Raw genomic sequence first — 26,314 nt, 5'->3', positions numbered from 1 at the left:
GCCTTTTTCCACTTACACGACCCTCCCCAAGCAATCACCACATTGCTGTCCGTGTCCATGAGTCTTTTTTCCTTTTACTCACCCAGTAGCTGTCGTTCTGCTCTTTATCTCTGGGGTCTATCCCCATTTTTCTTGCTAACTCAGTTTGTTAATTAGATTCCGCATATAATTGAAATCATATGGTATTTCTTTTTCTGACTGGCTCATTTCATTTAGCATAATGTTCTCCAGGTCCATCCATATTGTCTCAAAGGGTACATTTTTCTTCTTTTTTATGTCCAAGTAGTATTCCATTGTGTAAATGTTCCCTAGTTATTTTATCCACTCATCCAGTGATAGACACTTGATCTGCTTCTGTATCTTGATGATGTAAACTACACTGCAATGAACATAGAGGTGCTTCGGTTCTTTCAAATTAGTGTTTTGTGTTACTTTGGATCTATTCCCAAAAGTGGGATTACTGGATCAAAAGGCATATCCATTCTTAATTTTTTGAGGTATCTCCATACCGCTTTCCACAGTGGCTGCAGAAGTCTTCATTCCCACCAACAGTGTAAAATGTTCTTCTTTCTCTATATCATTGTCAGCACTTGCTGTTTGTAGATTTATTGATCATAGCCATTCTGACAGGTGTAGGATGGTATCTTATATGATGAATCCCATTTATTTATTTGTGAATGTTTACCAAACTTTCATTTCTGGAATAAATCCCACTTGATCATGGTGTGTGATGTTTTTGATGCATTGCTGTATTCCGTTTGCTAACATTTTGTTGAGGATTTTATCATCCACATTCATCAGGGATATTGTCCTCTATTTTTTTTCTTCGTAGTCTCTTTATCTGGTTTTGCAATTAGGATATTGCTGGCCTTGTAAAATGAGTTTGAGAGCCTTCCCTCCTCTTGAATTTTATGAAACAGTTTGAGAAGCAAGAATTGTTAGTTAATTCTTGGAATATTTGGTAAAATTCCTCTATGAAGCCATCCAGTACAGGGCTTTTGTTTCTTGGGAATATTTTGCTTACTGCTTCAATTTCATTAGGTGAAATTTTCAGATTCTCTGATTCTTCATGATTTAATTTTGGAAGATTTTATGTTACTAGGAACTCATCAATTTTGCCCAAGTTGTCCAGTTTGTTGGCATATATTTGTGCATAATATTTTCTTAGAATCCTTTATATTTTGTGGTGTCAGTTTTTATTTTTCATTTTTTATTTATGGTTTTATTTATTTGGGTATTTTCTCTTTTTTCTTAATGAATCTGGTTAAAGTTTTGCCAGTGTTGTTTATCTTTCTAAATAACAGTCTCTTGTATTCATTGATCTTTTGTATCATTTTTTAAGACTCAATTTTGTTTATTTCTGCTCTGATCTTTATTATTCTCTTCCTTCTTTTCACTTTGGGCTTTATGTGTTTTTCTTTTTCAGGTTCCTTTAAGTGTGAAGATAAATTGTTAATTTAAGCTGCTTCTTGTTTTTTGACATAGGACTGTAATGCTATGAATTTATCTCTTAGGATTGCTTTCCTAGTGTCCCACAGATTTTGGATTACTGTGCCCTCATTTTCATTTGTTTCAAGGTATCTTTTGATATCTTCCTGGATCTTATTGATCCATTCATTGGTTAATAACATGATATTTGGCTGGTATCTTTGCATGATTTTCAGTGTTCTCCTTGTGATTCATTTCCAGCTTCATAGCATTGTGGTCAGAGAAGGTGCCTGATATGATTTCAGTCTTAAATTTATTGAGACTTGTTTTGTATCCTACATGTGGTCTATCCTAGAAAATGTACCATGAGCACCTGAAAATTTATGTATATTTTGCTGATTTTGGGTGAAGTGCTCTGAAGATATCAGTTAAGTCCATTTGATAGTGTATCACTTAAGGCTGCTGTCTCCTTGTTGAAATTTCTGCCTGGAACATCTATCCATCAAAGTCAATGATGTGTTAAAATACCCAACTGTGACTGTATTTCTGTCAGTTTCTCTCTTTATGTCCATCGAGATTTGTTTTTACATATTTAGGTGCCCTTATGTTGGGCCTGTAAATGTTTATTAGGGTTATATTCTCTTGTTGGATTATTCCCTTTATCATTATGTAGTGTTCTTCTTTGGCTCTTAATATAGCCTTTGTTTTAAAGTCTGTTTTGTCGGCTATAAGTACTGTTACTCTGTTTGTTTTCCATTTGCATGAAATATCTTTTTACATCCCTTTGCTTATAGTCTGTGGGTATCATTAGATCTGAGACGGGTCTCTTGGAGGCAGCAGATATATGGGTCTTGAGTTCTTATCCATTCATCTACCCTATATCTTTTGGTTGGAGCATTTAAGGAATTTATATTTAAGGTGGTTATTGATAAATATCTATGTAGTGCCATTTTAGTGTTAGACTTTTTCCTGTTTTTTTTTTCTCTTTTTCTTCTTTTTCTTAACGCAAGTCCTTTAACATTTGTTGCAGTACTGGTTTGTCTTAACAGACTCCTTTAGATTCTTCTTGTCTGGGAAGCTAATAATTCCTCCTTCAATTTTAAATGATAGCCTTGCTATTTAAAGTAGTCTTAGCTGTAGGTCCTTGCTTTTTATCACCTTGAATATTTCATGTCACTCTCTTCTGTCCTGAAATGTTTCTGTTGAGAAATCAGATAGCCTAACTCGTGCTCCCTTGCAGGTAAATACCTGTTTTTCTCTTGCAGCTTTTAGGGTTCTCTCCTTGTCTTTAAGCCTTGTCATTTTAATTATGGTGCATCTCAGTGTGGGATTCTTTGGGTCCAACTTGTCTGCGGATCTCTGAGTTTTCTGTACTTGTGTGTCTTTTTCCTTCATCAGATTAGGAATGTTTTTAGTCATTATTTCTTCAGGTAGGTTCTTGATCTCTTACTTGCTCTCTTCTCCCTCTAATGATGCAGATGTTGTTTAACTTGATGTTGTCCACAATGTTTCTTAAGCTCTCCTCATTTTTTTCCCCTTTTTGCTCCTCTGCCTGGGTGGTTTTCTCTACCTTGTATTCTGAATTACCGATGCACTCCTGTTTCATGTAACCTACTCTTTATTCCTCCCAGTGTATTACTAATTTCAGATATTGCATTCTTTATTTCTGACTGGTCCTTTTTTTATAGTTTTTATATCTTATTTCATGTTTTTGAGTATCCTTATTTTCATTACTCTAAACGCTCTATCTGATACATTACTTGCCTCAATTTCATCTAGTTTTTTCTTCTGGAGAATTCTCTTGTTCTTTCACTTGGGGTCTGTTTCTTTATTTTCCCATTTTCATTGCTTCTTACTTTCTGTCTTAATTATTAAACAAATCAGGTATTAAACTGATCAGTTGTTAAACTATTCCAGTTATCAGCATCCCAGCTTAAGCTCCACAGGGTGGGGGCAGAGTAATTCCTGTGAGTGGGGCTCTTGTTTCCCCTTAGGCCAATAACATTTGGAGAGGAGTGCTCTGCCTGAGAAAGATGACCTCTGCAATATGGGGAATGACTCAGGAGGGGGATCTTGGTGGCTGTCTCTTCAGTTCTTTCACCAGAGCCATGAAACCCAAACTCTCCCCAAGCATCTCTAGTCCACTCTGACCTCTGTCTGCCAGGACCCTGATAAGTGGCTACAAATGAAATTTTGTACATTGGCCCTTTAAGAGGCTCTCTGAGTCCAAGAGTCTCTCCCTGGCAGACAGAAACCCTACTCGTTTTCACAACTGGATGTTATCTGGGTTCTTTTCCAGCTCTGATGATATATACTGGGGAGCCCAGCATGGGGTTTAGACCCCACTCCTCTCAGGGGAACACCTCAACCACTGAAATATTCCTCAAGTTCTTTAGCTGCCACCCTTGGGTGCCCATCCAGCTTCTCACATCTCCACACTCCCTACCAGTCATGTTGTGGTGAAATGGATTATTTTGTCTGTCCATGATTGTAAGGCTTCTCTCCAGCTGTGTTCAGTTGGTTATTCATGATGTTTTCTCTACAAGTTAGTTGTAATTCCAGATTGGTCCTGGGAGTAGGACCAATGCCTACTTAGGTTCATTTTTGTTTTTTTTTGCTCACATTATTTGTATCATTTTTGTTTTTTTAATTCTATTTTTAATTTAAATTTATTGGTATGACTGGTTAATAATATTATATAGGTTTCAAGTTTACAATCTATAATTTGTAATCTATATATCATGGCAGTTTCTCAGCTTTTAGTGACTAACATTTTTGACAAGTACTGATCTAATGTTTTCTATGATGTCCTACTATTGGACATTATCTGATAATTTTCTCAGAATGATACTGGTATTATAGGTTATTAGAGGAGGATCATAGAGAAAAAGTGTCATTTCTACTGCATGGTATCAAAGGTAGATACTGTTAACATGACTAATGACTGTTGATGTTCACTTGAATCATCTGGCTCAGGTAGTATTTTTTAAGTTTCTCCTCAGTCAGGATATTTTTTTCTCTCTTTTGTTCTGCTTTCTTTGAAGTTAAATATATCTTCTCTTTATTCCTCCATGTAACTTTATTCTTGCTTATCAAGGGATGGGAGGCGGACTAATTTCTTTTCTCATTCCACTGAACTACTACTGAACAGAGAGAGAGCTCTAGTAATCTTCATACCTAAGCACCTATCACATTGTGTGCTTTATAAGAAATATCCAAGTAAATATTTTTGAATAAAAAATATATTTTATAATAAACCAAAAATTTGTAACTCAAAACAAGGTTATTTTTCTTGTTATGTTTTGTTTATACATCTTTTTTTTGTTTTGAGATTTCACATATAAGTGGGATCATGAAGTACTTGCTTTCTCTGACTTATTTCACTTAGTATGATATTGTCTAGATTTATCCATGTTGTCTCAAATGACAAGATTTCATTATTTTTATGGCTGAGTAATATTCTATTATATATATTTATACATCACATTTTATTTATTCACCTACCATGGAATAGCTAGGTTATTTTCATATTCTGGCTATTGTCAATAATGCTGCTAGTATTGTTCCCCTTTCTTCACATCTTCACCAGTGCTTGCTATTTGTTAATTTTTTTGATGATAGTCATTCTGTCAGGTATGTGATGGTATCTCACTGTGGTTTTGATCTGCATTTTATTGAGTGATTAGTGATGTTGAACATTTTTTTCATGTCTATTGGCCATCTATCTATATGTCCTCTTTGGAGAAATATCTTTTCATGTTCTCTGAGCATTTTTAATTGGATTGTATGATTTTTGTGTGTGAAGTTATATGCATTTCTTGAAAGTTTTGGATATTAACCTCTTATCAGGTCTATCATTTACAAATTTCTATACTTTCCAAAAGAAAATACATATCAAATAATGTAAGCTTCTGCGAGTCAGCATTATCTAAAATAATATAGGTTTTGCAATCATGCCTATATTATTTTCTTTCTTTTCTATGAGAAGAGGTATCATTCCTTTTTTACAAAGTGCTCTTCCCTGGCTATGTTCTGACTAATCTCAAGGACTTCACTCTGTAACCGTGCCCATTTCTTCTACACATCTAGTCTATTGTGTCACTCTCCAAATCCTTCAATGATTCTTTAAAACCTTAAAGATAATTTCTAAATTTATTAACATAGTTTATGACCTTGTTTAGCTTTTTTTCCTTCCTCATAATCTATGTTTTAGTCAATTCAAAGTTTCCTAAGTTCCCTGATTATGCTGTATCTTTTCTCAGTTTTGGATCTTTTCTTACATCTTGTTTCTCTTTATGGGCCATTTTTCCCTTCACTCTGCCTGGAAATTTCTACTTAGTCTGTATGTCTACAGTAGATGCAGTTTATTTCAAAAAATACCCCCCCAAATCCACTATTATTTCCCACTGAACCTTGCATTTCCCTATATACCACTTGGTGTTGTACTTATTTATTTGTCTTTATCCTTTAAGCCTGCAGATGTCATTAGTCCAGGAACCTTAGGGATAAGGTAGAATAAATGAATAGTAAATTGTTAAAGAAACCAGGCACCATCCCAGGCATCTGGATAATGAGATGAAACCTGGAATCTCTCCTCTCAATGACAAGAGTCTAGTGAAAAAGACAGATAATTTAAACTAACAATGAAAATATTTATATATTAATTAAAGTACTATGATATCCAGCCTCAGTTCCTTTTCAACCTTATTTTCTACAACTTAATTCCTTTTTTAATCTCTGTGCCAAAATTTACTAATTATTATTTGAATGTTCTCTTTTATTCCCATGTTTTGTTTTTGCTTTTGGATCTTTCCAGAGAGTATGAATACTTCAACAATCATAAGCAACCGCCTGAGGTAGTATGATTTCATCAAATGTAAAGATTTTTATAAGCATAAATATTTTTAACACATTTTAATCTTTTATTAAGCATATGTGGTCAAATGCATGACTTTCTCTCACACCTGTCATATTTAGAATTAGTGAGTGGCATATTTATTAGACTTTTACTCACATCTCCATTTTGACCACAATTCAGAATTTTCATTCTTTCCTACAAAGTCTATATTCTATAATCTAGACAGCATTGTAGCCCCAGGTGGGATACCTAAGATTATTGCATTTTTGTCACATTCTTTCTCATGTAATAGGTAAAACTAATAAGAAGACATACTAATAGAAGATAAAAGTCAGTTGCCTTATTTCAACACAGCAACTGAATTCTCTCAATCAAGATACACTTTGCTGTCAGAAAAGAAAACTGGAGGGTTCTATATGGATGAAAATAAGGCTTAGGGTAAATTAAAGTAAAAAGCTTAACCTGTGAAAGAAATGTACTTCTAAAATTGGTGAATACAAAATAGGAAAAGCAAACATTTGATAAGGCCTGTCTAGACACTTGTATCTTGAGTGTGAATATTGAAAAATAAAATTGAATAGAATAACATTATGATAAGATCAGGTAAATTCTTGAAAATATAAATAAGCGAGAGAGAATAAAAATATTGTGGTACTGTCTTTCAATGACTGAATACAAATATGGGCTGAATCTTTATTTGGCAAAGTCTATGATCAGTTGACTACTCTATAAGGCCTACCATAAAAATCACTGTTCCTTTTCAGTCTACTTTTATTGTGAATTTTAGAAACTACCTATATCACTTTTATTCTTAATAAAATTCATATTTTTTACTGTTACAAAGTACAACATGTTATTCTCAGAGTGAATCATTTTCAATATTTTTATTCCTGGGACTTTAAAAAATCCTATACTAAACATCTCCATTCTAAATAAAATTATAATGAAAAAGTATTTGTTTATATACTAATTATTTCTGGAAGCTTTTTGTTCTTTTATTTAGTGTTTTAACATAGACTATTAATATATGTGTTAAATTAAGACTGCAGAGAGAAATATTAGAGACATAAAAAGGCCTTTTCAAAACCTCAATGTATGAGAAAATAATAATTTCATACCATATAAGCTGCACCTTCTACATTTATATAAAATCAAATAACAGGCCATAATAAAGCTGTACTGTTTGTTCTCATTGCCCTTACAGCCTGGCTTCCTAGGACTATTGTGGTCACTTTGGAGAAAGGCAACATAGTTCAAAATCTGTGTATGTGTCTTTCTTGGAACCAGTTCACAATTTGGGAAAATGACATGAGGTGTTAAAAGGTGACAGACTCCCAATCTCTCTCTCTCTTTTGTTTTTAAATAAAAAATTAGCCATAATCATGATTTTCTTCTTATAAGAAGATTTAGACATGCTTACGTGATGTTTTGGTGCTAAACTTTAGGAGCACACATCTGCTAGTAATAGAGGAGACAGGGACCCAAGAGCTATAAGCTTGCAGCCACAGACGATGAATTGCTAATGGGAACTGTAGTTTTCAATTGGTATAGTGTGTCTGGTTTGCCTTGAGACACTAATTTTTATTTTCACTAAAATTTTAGAAACAATCTATTATATTATCTTCCCCCTCCAAAAATCACTACTACTCAGAGTGTGATATTTGAGTAATCAGCATGGGCCTCATCTGGGTGTTTGCTAGAAATGCAGAATTTCAGGCACCACCCCAGATTTTCTGATTCAGGACCTACATTTTAACAATTTATCTAGGTAATTTGCTCTTATCAAGTTAAGCTCTAATAAATCAGATCTCAACTTGTATTGCCTCCTTGAAGAACTCTTTAGTGACATCCCTGATTGAATTCTTATTAATCCTCTCATAGCATTATGTTCCTTTCATCCAATTTTATGTTTATTAGTCTATGATTTGGTTATTTGTGCAGTGGATTGCCAGCCCAGGATGAAACTTTGGATCAGCATGGCATACCTGGAACAGGATGCTATATATCATATAGAATCAATAAGTAGTTAATGAATGTATGAATGAATGAAGCCTGCTTAACAGTTAACAGAAATGTATTATTATTATGCACCATTGATTTCAACTTTACCAAAAATAGCTTTCAGTTTTAATTGTTACCATTGTTATTATTATAAACACCAACCATTTATTGAGCTACTAGAGTAATGAAAAAGAAGCTTGTAATAAAATAATATAATCTTTATACTCAGGAGCCTACAACCTGGTAGAGATGTCAGGATTTTCACATGAAAATTTAGAGCTTACATATATTAACAGGCAAAGGAGTGAACCACAGCCCTTTTGAGAAGACTGACTTTTCCGTTTCTCAAAATAAGAGAGTAAATATTTTAGAAATGCACTTTCCATTCAGCATGTATTTACTAATATCTTCCACGTGTCAAACATTCTGCTAAGACATTAAGGAGATCAGACAGATTTAATACCTGTCCTTGCAATGCTTTCATTCAATTGTTTTCTAATTTGTAATATGCCTAACAAAGTACTTTGTATTACACAAAGGACAGAATTGAATTATCCTAGAAAGCAATTGACTCTTTGCGTAATTGCTTTCATAACACCTATCACTTGGCATTTTCCAAAAGTGGCATGGAGAAAGATGACCTACCCTAAGACAGCATTAGAGTACTTTTGTCACCTGCATTATAGGCTTCTAATATGCATTGCCCTGACTATGTCTTGATTCCCCAAATGCTACATATATAGAACATTATAAAATTATGTTCATGGTCAATTTATGTCACCTTTTATTCCATGGTTGTTACAAAAAAACTTTGTAAAAGACACCTCTCAACCAAAATAACTATTAATTTTAAATCACTTGCCTATTTATAAAATTAGAGATGTTGTGAAGAATGGTAGAAGAATTATTCTTTATATAAATTAAGTGGGACTCTTGAATCACTCCTCTGTGAACCTACTTAAGGAATCACTGCACCTATAGTTAGATATGTCCTTCTCCCTACAGAAAAAAAATGAACCAGATCTTTTCTTTCAGCTTCATTCCTAAGTTTTGAGTGTTCTGCATGTAACTCTGAAAAATTAAGAGCCATTAATGGAACTAAATACTGGACAGAGAGAGATAGTAGGGAACAGCAGAAAATGAAGTAGAAGAAAGGATATCAACTTGGCCTCCCCAGAATATTTTGCCCCGAGAAGACAAATAGAAGTCCAGGCAAAAGTTAATAGGCTGATCTCCTAAACTTGAATGAATGGGGATATGAGGTCTACTTTTCTCTAGGCTTCAGACATTATCAAACTGCTTTCTGAAAACTAGGTCTCATGAGTTCCCTGGGTCCTCCTTCTGCATATTATAGACCATTTTCTAGATAAGAAAAAAAGAGCAGGTGGATAAGAGACTCTGCCACCCTCACCTTTTTATGTAGGGTGTTATACTAACCTTCCTTCCTGGGAGTAATATTGTACCCTTAGATAGCTTGAAACTCGTTTTATTGACTTGATTAAACAACATGTCAGAATAGAAATACAGTAGTTAATGAATTGGTTGAGTAATTAATTTTAAAAAGAAGCCAAAGTGACCAGACCTCTGAAGTAACACAATCCAGATGAGATCCAAAGCTGTAGCTGACCTGTGTATACCAAGTTTGCAAGTCCTGGGGCAAGGAAGTCTGAGTAATACTGGGCTTTACCTAAAATGCTAGCAGAAGCTTTGTTTAGGCTATTTCAAGTTGACATTTCTTAGAACTCACGCAGCCGCTCCCTTTTATTACTAAAGCTTCCTTTTGCTTGTTCTTACTCATAGCCCTGAGCCCCAGCTATTTTTCCTTAAGATTTAACATCATTCCCACAGAAGATTTCATTATGTTTATATTATATTTCTATTTCCACCTTTGTAGAATGCATTTAATGAATGCAAGACATTGGAATTGGGCACAATTAAGGTTTTTATGAAGTTTGACTCATGGTCAGAAGTCAAAATACATTTTCTTGCTAAAGTATATTCACTGAAAGGATAATGTTGAGTTCTCATAGTTATTTAAAATAGTGGTTTCTATTATTAAAAGTTATGAATTTAATTAGTTTTACATGTCATTAAAGTGTCATATAAAGTTAATATAGTTTGTTCTGGAGTTTTATTTAGTTTGTCTCCCAATATGCAAATCTATTTTATCTCCTCCTGAGGCTAGCACTTGCAGTAATACACTAATCTTTTCATTAATTGTCTGTGTATTTCCTGATTCTACAGTCTACAAAAGCTAAAATTTTAATTGTAGTTTTGCTGTCCAGTTAATTACACTTTGGAACTATATCATTAAGTGCTGTCTCAACTATATTCATAATTATGCTGAAGGCAAGAAAAAGATAAAATGATGAGAATACCTGTGGAAGACACTGAGTAAAAGTGACTAAGCTAATTTTCACCAAAAATATAAAATCCATTAAAAAGATATTTTTATTAAATTCCTCAGAGAGAACCCCAAAGTGTAAAGATGCTTGTACTGATTTACCTATAGAGGTGCTGTTTACTATTTTATTTATTAATAATTTTGTTATCAAAGTAATACATGTACATGGCTTAAATGAAAAAAGAGTAGTCGCCTGATTCATTCCACTCATTCCAGATCCCTGCTCCCCAAAGACACCACATTTTTGTCTCTCTTCATTTTCTTATTCAAACAGTATATTTTTAAAATGACATACTTGTAATGATATTTTTTTGATTTTTCAGATTTAATTGACCAGCTTTCTAGTGAAAGGCTATTATTTTGCTTACTTAGAAAACTCCCTTACTTAGAAAACTCCCTTAGAAAACACCTACTACACACATTCTTCCAATATAATTATCTTATGGTTATTATTTTAAAAACTATTCACTGTTTTCATCATTATTATCTTACATTATTCCTCATTATCCTTGTTGACATACCTTCCAAAACCTTCTGTGTGCTTTCCCCAATTTAAACAGATTGCATAAGTTTTACCCTGTGATTCTCCTTTAGCAGTAGTTGCTCTGGGTTTTCAAATTACATGTCTGAATAGAATCTACTTCATACTTACACTGTCTTTCAATACAGATGATTCCTATATAACTGTATTCCTTTTCCCTATATAAGTCCAATTATATATTTATATACATATTGCTTTATAAATCAGCTAATAGAAAAAAAATGTAACTATATTTTATATTTACCTACATGATTATCATTATTGATATTCTTTCTTTTTTCATGCAAATATTATTTATTATCTGGGGCCACTTGTTTCAGTCTGAAGAATTGCATTTAGTAAACCCTGTTAAGTTGTCTTCACTAGCAACAGATTTTCTCAGTTTATTTGGACTGTCTGTATTTTGCATTTAGTTTTGAAATATAACTATCTGGATATAAGATTCTTAGTTGGCATTTTTTTCAACACTCTGAATATGCCATCTCATTGCCTTTGACTTCCATTGTTTCAGATGGGGAAGCAACTCTTACACATGATGGGGATTCCTTGAATGTGACATGCAGTTTTTCTTTTACTGCTTTCAAGATTTTCTCTTTGTTTTTTTCTTTTTTTTTCAAATTTTAACGATGGTACATATCTGTATGAATATGGATGTCCTTATATTTACCCTACTGGCAGATCATAAAGTTTTTTTAATGTATTTTTATTTTTAATCAAATTTAGGATATTTTCAGCAATTCATTGTTTAAATGTTTTGGTGGTTGTTTTTGTTTTCTATTCTTCTTCTCTTTTTAGTCCTCTCATGTGCATGTTGATAGGTTTAATGATGTCCTATGTTCATCTTAGGCTCTTTTTATTTTTCTAAATTTTTTTTCTTTATCCATTTGATAACATAATCTAGTGACATATTTACCAAAACTTTCCGTTCAAATCTATTATAGAACCCCTCCAGTAAATTTTTCATCTTGGATTATTTTTTCAAATCAAGAAGTTTTATTGGATTCATCTTTCTGTTTAGTCTATCTTTCTGTTTATATACTCTTTCTGATGAGGCATCATCATGGTTTCTTGCATTTTTTAAGATTTTTTGTGGTAACGTATACATAACATCAATTATCACTTGAACCATTTTCAAATATCCCTCCCAGTGTCATTAAGTGAGTTCACACTAGTGTGCAACTCTCACTGGTATCCACTTTCAGAATTTTTCAGCTCTCCAAACTGAGATGCCATACAAATTAAACACTAATCCCTACCAACTTCTCCAGTCCCTAAAAATAACCATTTTATTTTATCTATTCAAATTTGACCACTATTGATACACACAAGAGGAGTCATGTAATATTTTTCTTTCTTTGACTGGCTTGTTTCACTTAGCATTATATATTTATAGTTTATTTATGTTGAGCCATATATCAGAATAAATATTCCATTATATGTATACATCACATTTCGTTTATCTATTTACCTGATGATGTACATTTGGGTTGCTTTCAACTTTCAGTTATTTTGAACAATATCACTCTGAATAAGTGTGTACAAATATATGTTCAAATCATTGCTTTCAATTATTTCAGCTACACACCTAGAAGTGGAATGCTAGATAATATGGTAATCCTATGTTTCACTTTTGAAGAACTCCATCATACCATTTTTCATAGTGACCAGACCATTTTATATTCTTAGCACAATGCACAAGACTACAATTTCCCCATGTACTTGTAAACACTAGTTATTTTCTGTTTTTATTTTTTTAATTTTATGTTTTTAATGGCCATCTAAATGGGTATGAAATGGCATCTCCTTATGATTTTGAATTGCATTTCCCTAATGATTAGTGATTTTTCATGTGATTATTGGCAATTTATTTTCTTTACAGAAATATCTATTCAAGTTATTTACCCATTTTAAAATTGGCCTTTTTGTTGTTGTTTAGTTGTGAATGTTTTTTATAAGTTATGTATACTAATAGTACTGTAAATGGCAAAGTCAATCAACACTCATTTATTGCTTCTTTCCTTTTAAATTTTTGATATATTTTCTTCCCATTTTGGTCTCCTTTCCCATTCTCTCTATTCTATGGGTTTGTGCCTTTCCTACCACTTTTATTACACTGAATATTTGACAAAGTACAGGGGTTAACAGATGTGTTTAATTGCTATGTTTAACATCATTAGTGAGTACCTTTACACCTGACATATGCCAGGAGCTGTGTTGCATTTACTTTTGCTCATTCTCACTGTGTTGAACTTAAGCAGACATATTTCCAAGATTATTGTTGCCTCTTATAGTCTGGAACTATAAGGATTTAAGAAAGCAATGTTTGCCCTTTGAAGGGACAGAGAAATGACATTTATCTTCACTTTGTAAATAGATTTAGTTGCAACTACCTCAAAACTTCTAAACATGCAGAAATTGCTATAAGTTATGAACTCCCTTTATGAAGGACTTTTCTTTATTCATGCTGCCTCATCTCCTCTAACCCAATTGTTACTAATACCTCCATCCTATTATGTTTATATGACATCAGTTGTGTAAGATATAATTTATATATATATGAAATTTTTCTTCAGCTATACATTTATTTTCCTTTCTCTTCTACCTGTAGGCATAAAAAAATCTTTCAATAGACGTATGAAATTTCTACTAGATAACTATATTTTTCTCAGGCCCTTGTTGTAAATTTCATTATTTTTTTCCTCAAGCCCAGTTTTACTAAGATTGAAATTAAATATATTGAACCAGGCAAATACCTGACAATGGTTATCTTATTACTAATAAAGCTAGCCTATAATCCTTTCTGCAAAATCAAATACAAAATACTAAAACAAGATACAAAATACCACAAAATACCTTGGCTTTATTATTCCAATGTACCTACCATTCTCAGCTTTCCCTCCTTTTTTTCTCTCTATACCAGTTAATGTCTCAGCAGTTATACTATACAAATTATAGAGCATGTTTGCTCTCATTCTCCTTTTAATAAGCACAAAAACTCATCAGAACATTTGCTCAGTTGGAATCTAAGGCTCAAAAAGTTTAAGAAACTAGTCCACAGTTAAATGTCTGAAAAGAGATCTCGCAAGTAGATTTATCTTAGTAACTAGAACACATTTCAAGAAAGCATATGCACTGGAGTATAATTTCATATAAACAAAAGATGGAAGAAAATATTTCTGGATTCCTTTCGTGGAGATGTTATTGATGATTATAATTATAATACTATAACGGACAGCCTACAATGGGTATTTAAAAATGTTTAGACTCTAGGCTAAATGCCCCTTTTGTTTGTTTGTTTTCTCTTTATTTTTATTTTTAAAATTTTTATTGTTTTTCTGTTACAGTAGTCCCAATTTTTCTCCCTTTGCCCTCTCCCTCCAGCCCCCCACTCCTGCGATCAAAGCCTGCACTGGTGTCCTGTCCAGGGGTCATTTACACATGTTCTCTGACTGGTCCCTTTCCCTTCTTTTCACCATTATCCCTCCCCGTTCTCCCCTCCGGTTTCTGTCTGTCTGTTTCATGTTTTCCTGCCTCTGGTTCTATTTTGCTCTCTAGTTTATTTTGTTCGTTAGATTCCTCTTATAGATGAGATCAAATGGTATTTGTCTTTCACTGACTGGCTTATTTCATTTATCGTAATATTCTCCAGTTCCATATGGACTGTCACAAAAGGTAGGAGTTCCTTTTTTCTTTCTGCTGCATAGCATGCCATTGCATAAATGTACCAGTTTTTTGACCCATTCATTTACAGATGGTGGCCACTGTGGAAAACAGTATGGAATTTCCTAAAACACCTAAAAACGTAATTGTCTTTTGACCCAGTGATTCCACTGCTGGGAATATACCCTAAGAATCCAGAATCACCAATTCAAAAAAACTTATGCAACCCTACCTCTGTAGCAGCACTATTTACAATAGCCAAGTCCTGGAAACAGCCTAAGTACCCATTAGTAAATAAGTGGATCAAAATACTGTGGTACTAAATGATTCTATTGAATGACTGTGTTTAAAACTCACTCCCTCCCTCTGACTCAGTAATGTCATTATACTCATGTAATTTTACCTGAGAAGAAAACCCCACACAAGTATATGTTGCTTTATTTTATCTTCTCATATCCTCATAGATAAGACTAAGCATTTGGAACAGACATCTCTGTGCTATAAACATGTGGCCACTGAAAATCCCTGGCCTGCATTTGTGTTTGGGAGGCAATGATGCCCAAAGGCCAAAGGAGTTAAAGGCACGACTGGGGTTTCTTGGGAGACTGTGGTGAAACTCTTCCAAGGCTGGGGGAGATCATTAGGTGCTTTGGGGGAACTCAGCACCACTTGATATTCAACAAGAACTTCCGCCAAATACGAAATTATATTTGCAGCTGAGAGACTCAATTTGAGCTTTCAGGTTTGTGGTGACCCTATAACATTGTAAACGAATACATTGTTTGCCTAGCATTAGTTAGGTTCCTGTGCATAAGTATTTTCACAGAGTGCTCACCCCCTCTCCCCGGATCTGAATTAAAACAGATTTTGCAAACTCAAAAAAAATGCCTAAACATTTTTTTCTTGCACAATAGTACCATTAATAATTATACCTGCAGATTATAGGTATATTATTTAGCAAATTGCATCAACGGATATTGAAACGTAGTCTGTCTTTTAGTAACATAAAATAATCTCTTCTCATGTGATTATGCCTTAGTAACTAAATTGTAGATTTCGATGTAATAAAAACTTTCAAAGTTTTTTGTATTTAAATTTTAAGACTCTGAATGCCATTAAAATATGTTTCTTAAGAAATCAGAACCTAAAGTTGGTAAAATACTAGAAATGATTTTTTTGGAGTCCAAAGTAATCCATTTCCATCCAGTTAGGCCGTTATTAAAATGACCATGTTTGTTCTCTTTTAGTCTACTACTGTGGTGACCTGCATTAATTGATTTTATTTTTTTTTTAAATTTGTTGCTGTTCAATTACAGCTCTCCTCATTTTTCCCCCATTGCTCTCTCCTGCCCTGCCCACCTCCCCCCATATTCAATCCTCACCCTACTCCATTGTCCTTACCCATGGGTCCTATATATATATGTTTCTTGACTTGACACTTCCCCTTCTTTCTCCCATTATCCCCTTCCCCCCTCCCCTCTCATCACTGTCAGTTTGTTCTTTATTTCCATGTCTCTGATTCTATTTTGCTCACTTTTTTGTTCTGTTTATTAAGTTCCACTTATAGGTGAGATCATATGGTATTTGACTTTCACCAACTGGCTTATTTCACTTAGCATAATGCTCTCCAGTTCCATCCATGCTGTCACAAAGGGTAGGAATTCCTTCTTTCTTTCTGTTACATAGTATTCCATTGTGTAAATGCACTGCAGTTTTGTTTTGTTTTTTGGGTTCTTTTTTGTTTTTTTAATTTAATTTTAATTTATTTTTTCAAATATATTTGTCTCTGCCTACCCCCCACCACTTTACCTTGCCCCTCCCTCCTTCCCTCCCTCAGCTCTTCCCCTTTGGTTTTGTCCATGAGTCCTTGCTATATGTTCCTTGACTTTCCCCTTCCCTTCCTTGTCCCCACCCCCCTCCCTCCTTCCCTCTTGTCTCTGTTGATTTCTTTTCCTTTCAGTGTTGATGGTCTTATTTTCCTTGCATCTTTGTATTGTAGGTTAGGTTCCACTTATAGGTGAGATCATATGGTATTTGTCTTTCGCCCCCTGGCTTATTTCATTAGCATAATGCTCTCCAGTTCCATCCATGCTGTGGCGAAGTTTAGTAGTTCTTTTTTTCTTTCTGCTGCGTAGTATTCCATTGTGTATATGTACCAAACTCATCAAAATAAGAAGCTTCTGCATGGCAAAAGAAAACATCAGCAAAATGAAAAGGGAGCCAACCATATAGGAAAATATATTTGCTAATGATCCATCAGATAGGGGTTTGATCTCCAAGATATATAAAGAACTCACTCGACTCCACTCCAAGAAGACAAATGATCCAATCAAAAAATGGGCAAAGGACCTGGGCAGACGCTTTTCCAAGGTGGAGATACAGAGGGCCCAGAGGCATTTGAAAGGATGCTCAGCATCACTAGCCATTAGAGAAATGCAGATTAAAACCACCATGAGGTACCACCTCACACCGGTCAGAATGGCCATCATAAACAGATCAACAAACAACAGGTGCTGGTGAGGCTGTGGAGAAAAGGGAACCCTAGTCCACTGTTGGTGGGAATGCATACTGGTGCAGCACTGCAGTTTTTTGATCTACTCATTTACTGATGGACATTTAGGCTGTTTCTAGTACTTGGGTATTGTAAATAATGCCGCCATGAACATTGGGGTGCATAGGGTCTTTTGATTTGGTGTTTCGGGATTCTTAGGGTATAATCCTAGCAGTGGAATTGCCAGGACAAATGGCAGCTTCAAATACCAAACCATTCTTGTACTATATGATAAACTTCACATGGTCATGATATATTATTTTTTATATAGTGTTAGATTTGGTTTGTTAGGAATTTTGCATCTACGTTCAACAGGGAGTGCTGTTTTAATAAAGTTTTCTTTTAAATATATTTGTATCGTTTAGATATAGGGTAATTCTGACCTCATAAAATGAGTTAGAAGATGTTTTCTTTCCATCTGTTTTCTAGGCATGTTTGCATGGGAATGGTACTATTTCTTCTCCAAATGTTTGGTAGAATCTCCAGTGAAGCCGTCTGTATCTAATATTTTCCTTGTGAGAAGGTTTTGATTTAAAATTCAGTTTCTTTAATAAATACAGGAATATTCAGATTATCTATTTCTTCTTGAGTGACCTTTGGCAGTTTATGTCTTTCAAGGACATTGTCTCTTTCTTGTGTTATCAAATTTAAGGGCATAGAGTTGTTGATAGCTTTTTTTTTAAATTTTTTTTTATTTACTTTTTAAATACATTTGTCTCTGCCTCCCCCCCACCTCTTTCCCTTGCCCCCTCCCACCTTCCCTCCCTCCGCTCTTCCCCTTTTGTTTTGTCCATGAGTCCTTGCTTATGATAGCTTTTTCTCATTATCTTTTTAAAGCTGTAGAGACTCTAGTGGTAGCCTCTTTCCTTGCTGATGTTTATAATTTATGTCTTTTTGTAAATTTAGCAAGGTCATATGATATAAGGTTAATATGTAAAAAATTAATTATATTTCTAAATGCTAGTGATGTACAATTGGAAATTGAAATAAACAATACCACTTACAGTGTCACAAAACTATGAAATACTTAGGTGTAAGTTGAGCATAACTGTGTACAACTTATGAAATAAAAGACCCCAAAAGCTCAATATGAATGTATATTTACACCATATTTGTAGATTAGAAGAAATTGAACTTTATCAAAATTAAGCATTTTTTCTTGAAATTCTGTAATTTGAAAAAAACTAGTAAGAAAGTTGAAAGAAAAGCTTTAGACTGGGAGAAAATATTTACATATCAAATGTCTCATTATGACCCTGGCTGGTGTGCTGAAGTTTGTTGGATCATCATCCTGTAAACAAAAAGTTGCAGGTTCGATTCCCAGTCAGGTCACATGCCTAGGTTGTTGGTTCGGTCCCAGAGCACTATGAGAGGCAATTGATTGGTTGATGTTTCTCTCTCTCCCTTCCCTTCCGCTCTAAAATCAATGGGAATGTCCTCAGGGAAGATGAAAAAAAATCTCATTATGGACTTGTATCCAGAAATAAATAGAGATGTATATATTTCTGAATATATATATATCCTCTCAAAACTCAATAACAGGAAAACAAACAACCTAATAAAAAGGCGGGCAAAAGATTGCACAGTCACTTCACCACATACCATTGGCAAATGAGTACATTAAAAGATGTTTAATATTAATTAAAACCACAATGATGAGGTATCATTATATGATAGCTATACAGAGAGCCATCATATGACTAAAATAAAATGAAATAAAATAACAAATGCTGGACAAAAAGCAAGTAGAAAATTTCATATATTGACAGTGGGGATACTGAGTGATACAGTCTCTTTGGAAAACATTTTGATAGTTTCTAAGTGAAACATTCTTTTACCATATAAGCAGGCATTCCCATATTTACCCAAATAAATGATAACCTATATTTATAAAAAACTTATATGTAAATGTATATAGCAACTTTATTCACAATATACCAAAAATTAAAAATAACTAAAAAATATATCACTTGTGAAGTGGATAAACAAACTGAGGTACATTCATACAATGGAATACTATTGAGCAATACTACTGATAAAATAACTTGGATGAATCTCAAATACATTAGACTAGGTAAAGGTGCCATATGCTGGATGATTGCATTTCTAAAACCTGCTGGAAAAAGAAGAATTATTAAGACAGAAAACTGACCAGTGATTACCAAAAACTGGCAGTGGGGAAAGGAGATGACTGTAGAAGGGCCCAGGAAAATATTTTGGGATAATGGTCTTGTTCTATATCTTGATGATGGCATTGGTTACACAACCATATACATTTTGCCAAATTCAAAGAACTATACAATAAAAAGAATAAATGTTACTCTATGCAAGTTATATTAAAAAAATGGAACAAAAATATTTCAAAGAATTTCCTTACTGTATCTTTTTATAAGAGGCTACACTGAAAATTTGAGGCCAAGACTATATTTTATCCCTAAACAAACACTTCTGGGAAAATCCACATTAGCAGTCATAAACAGGAGGCTGACCTCTGCACCCAAGTCACACTGCACCCTACTAGGCCAAGGAATCAGGGGTGAGAGGATGCATGAGGACACAAATCATCACCATTTTAAATATGATAAGCATTTGTCCTGCTTAAAAGAGAGACTGTTTGGCATGGTAAGTGGCTGTATCAACTTTTCAATTTCCAAGTACAAAAATGAATAAAATACTTATTTTTTTCAAAGTGCTACATAAGTAAGAATAATTTTTTTCTCATTACTAAGATTATAGTTGTTGGTTAAAAGGCATTTTTGTGTAAGGCAAATTCAAGGAGCAACTTGATTACTAAATTTGAGAATGAAACATTATTCCATTTTGTAAAATAATGTCTCAAATAATATGTATTTGAAAATATTTTTTATTTCCAAAGAGTTTATAAAAGTTCTAATTGTTTCTCAGGGAGAAACATATAACCTAGAAGACAAGAATAAAATAGCACACCTCTGTTCTCACCATCCCACTGAGTCTAATGCATGATCAATATGACTTGTTCGATTATAGGTCATAAAGGCTGCCAGCATATTTCAGTTGACTACACCTTGGATGAACTGATGTCTACACATACCAGACTGTAAATGGGGGTTCTCTGGCTTAGATATATTTATACAAATAAAACTCATAGAAAAAGAAAACACCCTAACAGTGATAATTTATAATTACTAAAATTGTTGGAATCCTGCAACTTTGGAATCAAATTATTAATTTCTAATCATCATTCTCTACTGTCCTGTTTTTACTCTGAGGCAGGTTAGCAAGTTAGTTATTTGTATGTATTTTCTAAATCATAATCCTGCATGCATTCATGGAAATGTGTTCTAAAACCCAGTGCTGTTACACACACACACACAGTCTCTAAAGACTGTGCAGACTGCCAAAAATATATGGTAAAAATTGCTTATCTGAATTGTTAACTGGTTTACGCTTATGTAACAAATTAAATGTGGATGTACAGTGATTTGCTTCAGAGAATAATATTCATATTTTATGGAAATAAATTAGCCGGTATAGAAAATCTTTGTTTTCTGTGGTTAGTGTTTCCACATCTGCTGGAGACTTTGCGATCAGGTAAAAATTTCAAGAGAATTTACCTAAAAAGTATCTTCTCTTTAAGACATGAAAAAATGCTCAAGTGATTTGGGGGGCAAAACTAGAAAGCCCTTCTGTTGTAAAAAGAAGCATAGCTGTGAATTGCCTGAAGATTATAAATTATAAGAATATTGACAATAGATATTCTGTTGTACTGAATGGATGATTAACCCTAAATGGTACAAATATTATAAAAATAATGATAATGAAGAGAGTTACTGTACAGCAGGCAATATTTTAAGAACTTGGCATGACTGATCTCATTTAAACCTCATGATAACCCTGTGAGGCAGTTTCTATTATTATACACAATTTAGAGATACGTGAAAACAGGTATAAAGAGCTTAAGGCATTTATCCATCAACATGGTATTATGTACCCAACAGCCCTGGTACCCAGGGGATTTAATGCAACATGTATCCAAATTTTCACCCCTATCACAATCCAGTTAGGTTCAGTGGATGCTCCCCATATTCTGTTTCAGCACCCTCACTATGAGGTCTCTACCATCCCAACGTCCTATGAGTCTTTTGTTGTTAGAGATCCTGCATCCAGAGGGCTGACAAGTGAAGGGTAGAAAGTGAAAGATTGCCTGAATTCTTTTGGGGCCAGTTCAGGAAGTGGAACACAAAATTTTTGCCTATATAACTTTGTCTAGAAGCCAGACACATGACATGAACCTAAGGGTAAGTCAACTGGGAAATGTCATTGTTTTATTTTCCCAAGAAGAGGAAACAGGATTGGTTAATACTAGCTATTCTTTGTCACACTCACATAACTCGAGATTTGTAAATTTAGGGTTAGAGCTTAGATACTCTGGCTCCACAGTCCTGCCGTAATACTCCACCAGGTGGTGAAAGAGATATGAGATTTAGTATGAATTAATTTTCTATCCTTCTAGAATTCTCCTTACTAATACAAGTTCAGAAATCTGCTTTTTGAATCTACTTCTAAGTTAAAGAATAACTTAGAAACTTAGATACTTAAAAGCTGCACAATATTTGAAACTGTTAACTTGCATTTGATGGAAAAGATATACTCACATTTTTATAATATTCTCCTATACAATTTTGAAAAGGATGTAAAAATATTCCCGAAAAATAACAGACTGTTGTGCGTTTGTGTTGGGTGAATCGTTATCAATGAATTATATTTAATTTCTGAAATAACAGCTATCCTCCTTTAATTAAAAGGGGCAATTTCCTTTAATAATAATGCTGAGGAAAATACAGATCAGATATTATGTTTACATATCTGTTTTCTGACTTGCATATTTCATCCCCTTCGATACTAGTAATCTTCCCACTTTAGTCTAAGATCCAAACAAATGATAATGGTGCATGAACCAATGATGTGCTTCATAAAAAGTGCTCTATGAAAACTGATTCAAGTATAAAATTTCTGTTCTACTCAAATAAGTATTCTAGAGAAATTATTCTGATGTATTTAATTACATACATAATCATTATAGTGTTGCACATAATTAAGCATAAACGATAAGCAGTTGAAATAGATACTATTATAATAATTAGTATTGCTTTCACAGAGTCAAGCCAAATTTTAAATTTTAGCTTTTCATGTTATTTATTCTTTGTAGTTCTCCAGGCCTATTGGAAGAACGAACATTTACCATTTTACCCAGTATCATATCCTGTTTTAATGGTCTCCCTACACCTCTCTGCACATACGCAATTTATCTCATAGGAGAGAAATTCAATAAACCAAAAACGAAGTTGCCTGTTGTCTCTTTTGCTGTTTCCAACCACCAGATCCGCTGATCCTCAAAGCTATGTGTGAGGTCTGGACTTTCATACTCATTTTCCCACAATTTTCTCTTATGTGTCTTCAGTTCTCCTCACCACTACCCTCATGTTGTTAACTTTTATCCATGTGTGATGGATTGGATTAGAGAGCAGAAAGGTGGAACCAATAGTCTGTGGATTTCTCACGTCAAGTTGAGACAGGAGAAAAAGATAGTTGGGCCACAGGAATTATGTAGAAAAAATAATACATTTAAAGCACTGAGTTCATATGCTTTCCCTACAGTACAGACTAAATACGGTCTTAACTCTACCCTTCCTCTCTTTACCTTCTTACATGTTTAATTGTTTTCCATGAGAAACATTTCTCATTTCCTCTTTCTGTCATAGCTCTTTAATAAATTTACCTTTGTCCATGCTGCTCCCTGTTTAAAAAAAGCTTAATTGAGCCCTGGCCATTGTGGCTTAGTTGGTTGGGCATCATCCCACTAAGCAAAAGGTTGACAGTTCAATTCTTAGTCAGGGTACATACCTGGGTTGTGGTCCTGGTTCCCAGTTGGGGGTGTGTTGCCTCTCATCCTCTCTTTTTCTCTCCCTTTCTCTCTCTCTAAAAAATAAATAATAAAATCTTTTTTAAAAATCTTAATTGATGCTGTTAGGAAACCCAGAGCATTTTTTATCATTTACCCAAGTATGTTTGCCTAAGGATTTAACATTTATGACTCTGCTTACTTCGATGAACTCTCTTCCTCTTTAGGTTTTCTGAGGTGCTCTTGGTTCTTCATCTATGTATTTGATTATTCATCAGTTTTTATAGTTAACACCTCTTCTTCCCCTTGCCTTTCACATATAAAATTTTTCTGAATTTTTCTTGTATCATAAATATTTTTCATAAAGGGATTATTCTTTCCTCTTTGGGCTTCAGTTACCGACTTTACATTTGAGACTTCCAGATTTGCATCTCCCCTCCAGACTCCTTTCCTTAAATAGACTCAGATGCCCAGCTTTCTCCAGGCCATTATCTCATCAACATTTTCAATGAGTCAAAGGCAAATGTCTTATTTTACCCAAACTTCTAGTTCTCCTACTATTCTTAATTCATCTTATTGGTACTATTAACTCTGTGTCAATCTTTCATCAAGTTTTTGGTGATCCATTCACCTAAATATTCAAGGTCTTAATTTATGCCTTTTGGATGCTTTTTCTCTGTCATATTTTCTGCTTTCTCTGGGATACAGTCTCATAAGTTTTGTATACTGAACTCTTCTGATCTTTTAAATTTCATTTTAAATTTATTTCACAACTATGTTCCAGATACCTACCCCCATTTTCATTTGTATTTTTTATTTGGCCAATATGTTTTTTATGCTATGAATTATAGCTGTTTAACATTGTCTCCGCCCATTTCACAGTCATAGTATAATCACTTAATTATGTAAAGCAATTTTGTACCAGTGGAAACCCAGCAGAGTGCTTAATGTTGACTACGTTCTCAATCAGTATTGGACTAATGAAGCACATGTATGGATGGCAATTTTGAATTGAGTCTACCATAATCAAACAAGATTTGACAATTCAATTACCTAACTTGAAGATGTAAAATGAACTATCTTTAGGACCTACTTTAACACCTCAGAGTGTTAATTCCCATAGTAGAATTAAGCTATTTTATTGTTTATTAATTCATTTATCCTATAAAAATTACAAAACATCTCCTGTTATATAGCATATTACTAAGCCTAAAATGACAAGCAAACAAAAACTATACACAATTGTCCCAACCATTACCAGGCTATGCAGTGGGAATTAGAGGTGTCATTACATAGGAATCAGAATACAGAAGTATCACAGCATAGGTTTTGTATTTAGAGTCACCTTGTTTTGAATGTTCACTCTGTCTTATGTTTGCTGTATAACCTTGGGCTATCAACCACCACTTTTCTCATCTGCAAAATGTAAATTAATATAACTACATGTTTGACCATTGTAGGGTTTCAAAATGATTGCATGTTTAAAGAACTTGGCATAGATGTATAATTTGTACCTGTAGTTGCTGGTCGGGAAAACCAAAATGTCTATCATAATGCAAAGCAAAAATGCCATCATTTTTAAAGAACCATTTATTCCACATATTTGATTAATAATGCATTTTTATGAACCAAATTACTATTCTTTTATAATATATAGGTATTAACATTTCTATTAGCATAAAATTAGCATTGATCCCAAACCCAAACCTATAAATCAGATATAGTTGATTTGTATGTTAGTAACATTAATGCCAAGGAAACAGAAATTATTCCAAGTTTTCAAGGAGAAAGAACTTTAATATAAAATATTGATTATAATTAGAGCAGTAAAAATTAGAAATTGAAGAATGAACAACTAGCTTTCACAATATGCTACTACAGCCAGGTCCCAGTCAGATGGGGTGCTATCATACTTGTTGAGTTCACCTGTAGCATTTTAATGGACAAAAGAAAAAGATCATAGTTTCTGCCCTAGTGCACTTTCGGAGGTTGCAATCCTGCAAAGGAGGCTATGGCATAGGAGGAAAGCCAAGGATGTGGAGCCCTGGGGCAAAATAAAAACAAAAACAGAAAACAGTAGTTACCTGTGTCTAATGCAGCTGATAGGTCAAGTAAGAGGACTGAGAAAAGGCCATTGTACTTACCGACATCAAGGTCATTGGAAATATTTACATGAGAATTTCTGTAGAGGAATGGATATAAAAGCTTGATGGGGTGGGCTTACGATAGAAACAGAAAGGTAAAGAGAGCAAATGGGTATGGATAGTTTATGTTTTGTTACAAAAAGGAATTGGACAAGTGTGATTAATAGGGGAAGTGTGGTCCAGGTTCTTTGTTTTTAAGTTGGGGAGAAGTAAGAACATGTTTGATGCTGAGAATGAACTAGTGCAAGGGTCAGAAAACTTTCTGTAAAGGACTATAATAAACATCTTAGGGTTTGTGGCCATAGGTCTTTGAAGCAACATCAACTATGCTTGTATAGAGTAAAAACAGGCACAGACAATAGTTAAACAAAGGGGCATGACTGTGTTCCAGTAAAAGTTAATTGGTGAAGATTCAAGGCTCAGCCTGTTAAATATAAATTTAAAAAATATTGTTATGAGAAGAAGTAGAGAATAGTTGAAATTATATACTTGACTCGGTGAGAAGGCATGGAACTTGTTGCCAGAAATTGCGGTTGAGACTTTGATTATGAGTTCAAACAAGTTTGAAATACAAAAAAAGAATATGCAGAAATGGGTAAATATGAAGCACAAATTAGTGGAAAATCTATTTTGATTGCTTCAGTTTTCTCAAAGAAGTAGGAAGCAAGATTGTCATACATGAGTGACCCTTAGAAAGCAGATTTGGAGTTTTAAGGAGAGAAGATGCATGAAGAAGTTACATGAGAGAATTAAAAAGTAACTGGGGTAAGAATATACTATATAAAATTAAATTTCTAGTAAAATACCAAATTTTCAGTTTGAAATATTCTTACTGTTCTTTCTCAC

General features: G+C 33.9%; 1 protein-coding gene across 1 annotated transcript in view; it reads left to right on the top strand.

Moving 5' to 3' along the window:
- The window catches only part of LRP1B (LDL receptor related protein 1B), a 1,772,547-nt gene that overhangs the window by 790,790 nt on the left and 955,443 nt on the right, over positions 1–26,314 (top strand). The window lies entirely within an intron of this gene.

This window comes from Pteronotus mesoamericanus, unplaced genomic scaffold (assembly GCF_021234165.1).
Source record: "Pteronotus mesoamericanus isolate MK-2021 breed Mesoamerican mustached bat unplaced genomic scaffold, CSHL_Meso_final scaffold_651, whole genome shotgun sequence".
In the NCBI taxonomy this organism is placed as follows: domain Eukaryota; kingdom Metazoa; phylum Chordata; class Mammalia; order Chiroptera; family Mormoopidae; genus Pteronotus; species Pteronotus mesoamericanus.
Note: the sequence above shows the minus strand (reverse complement) of the source record. Positions and strands in the feature narration are given on the sequence as shown.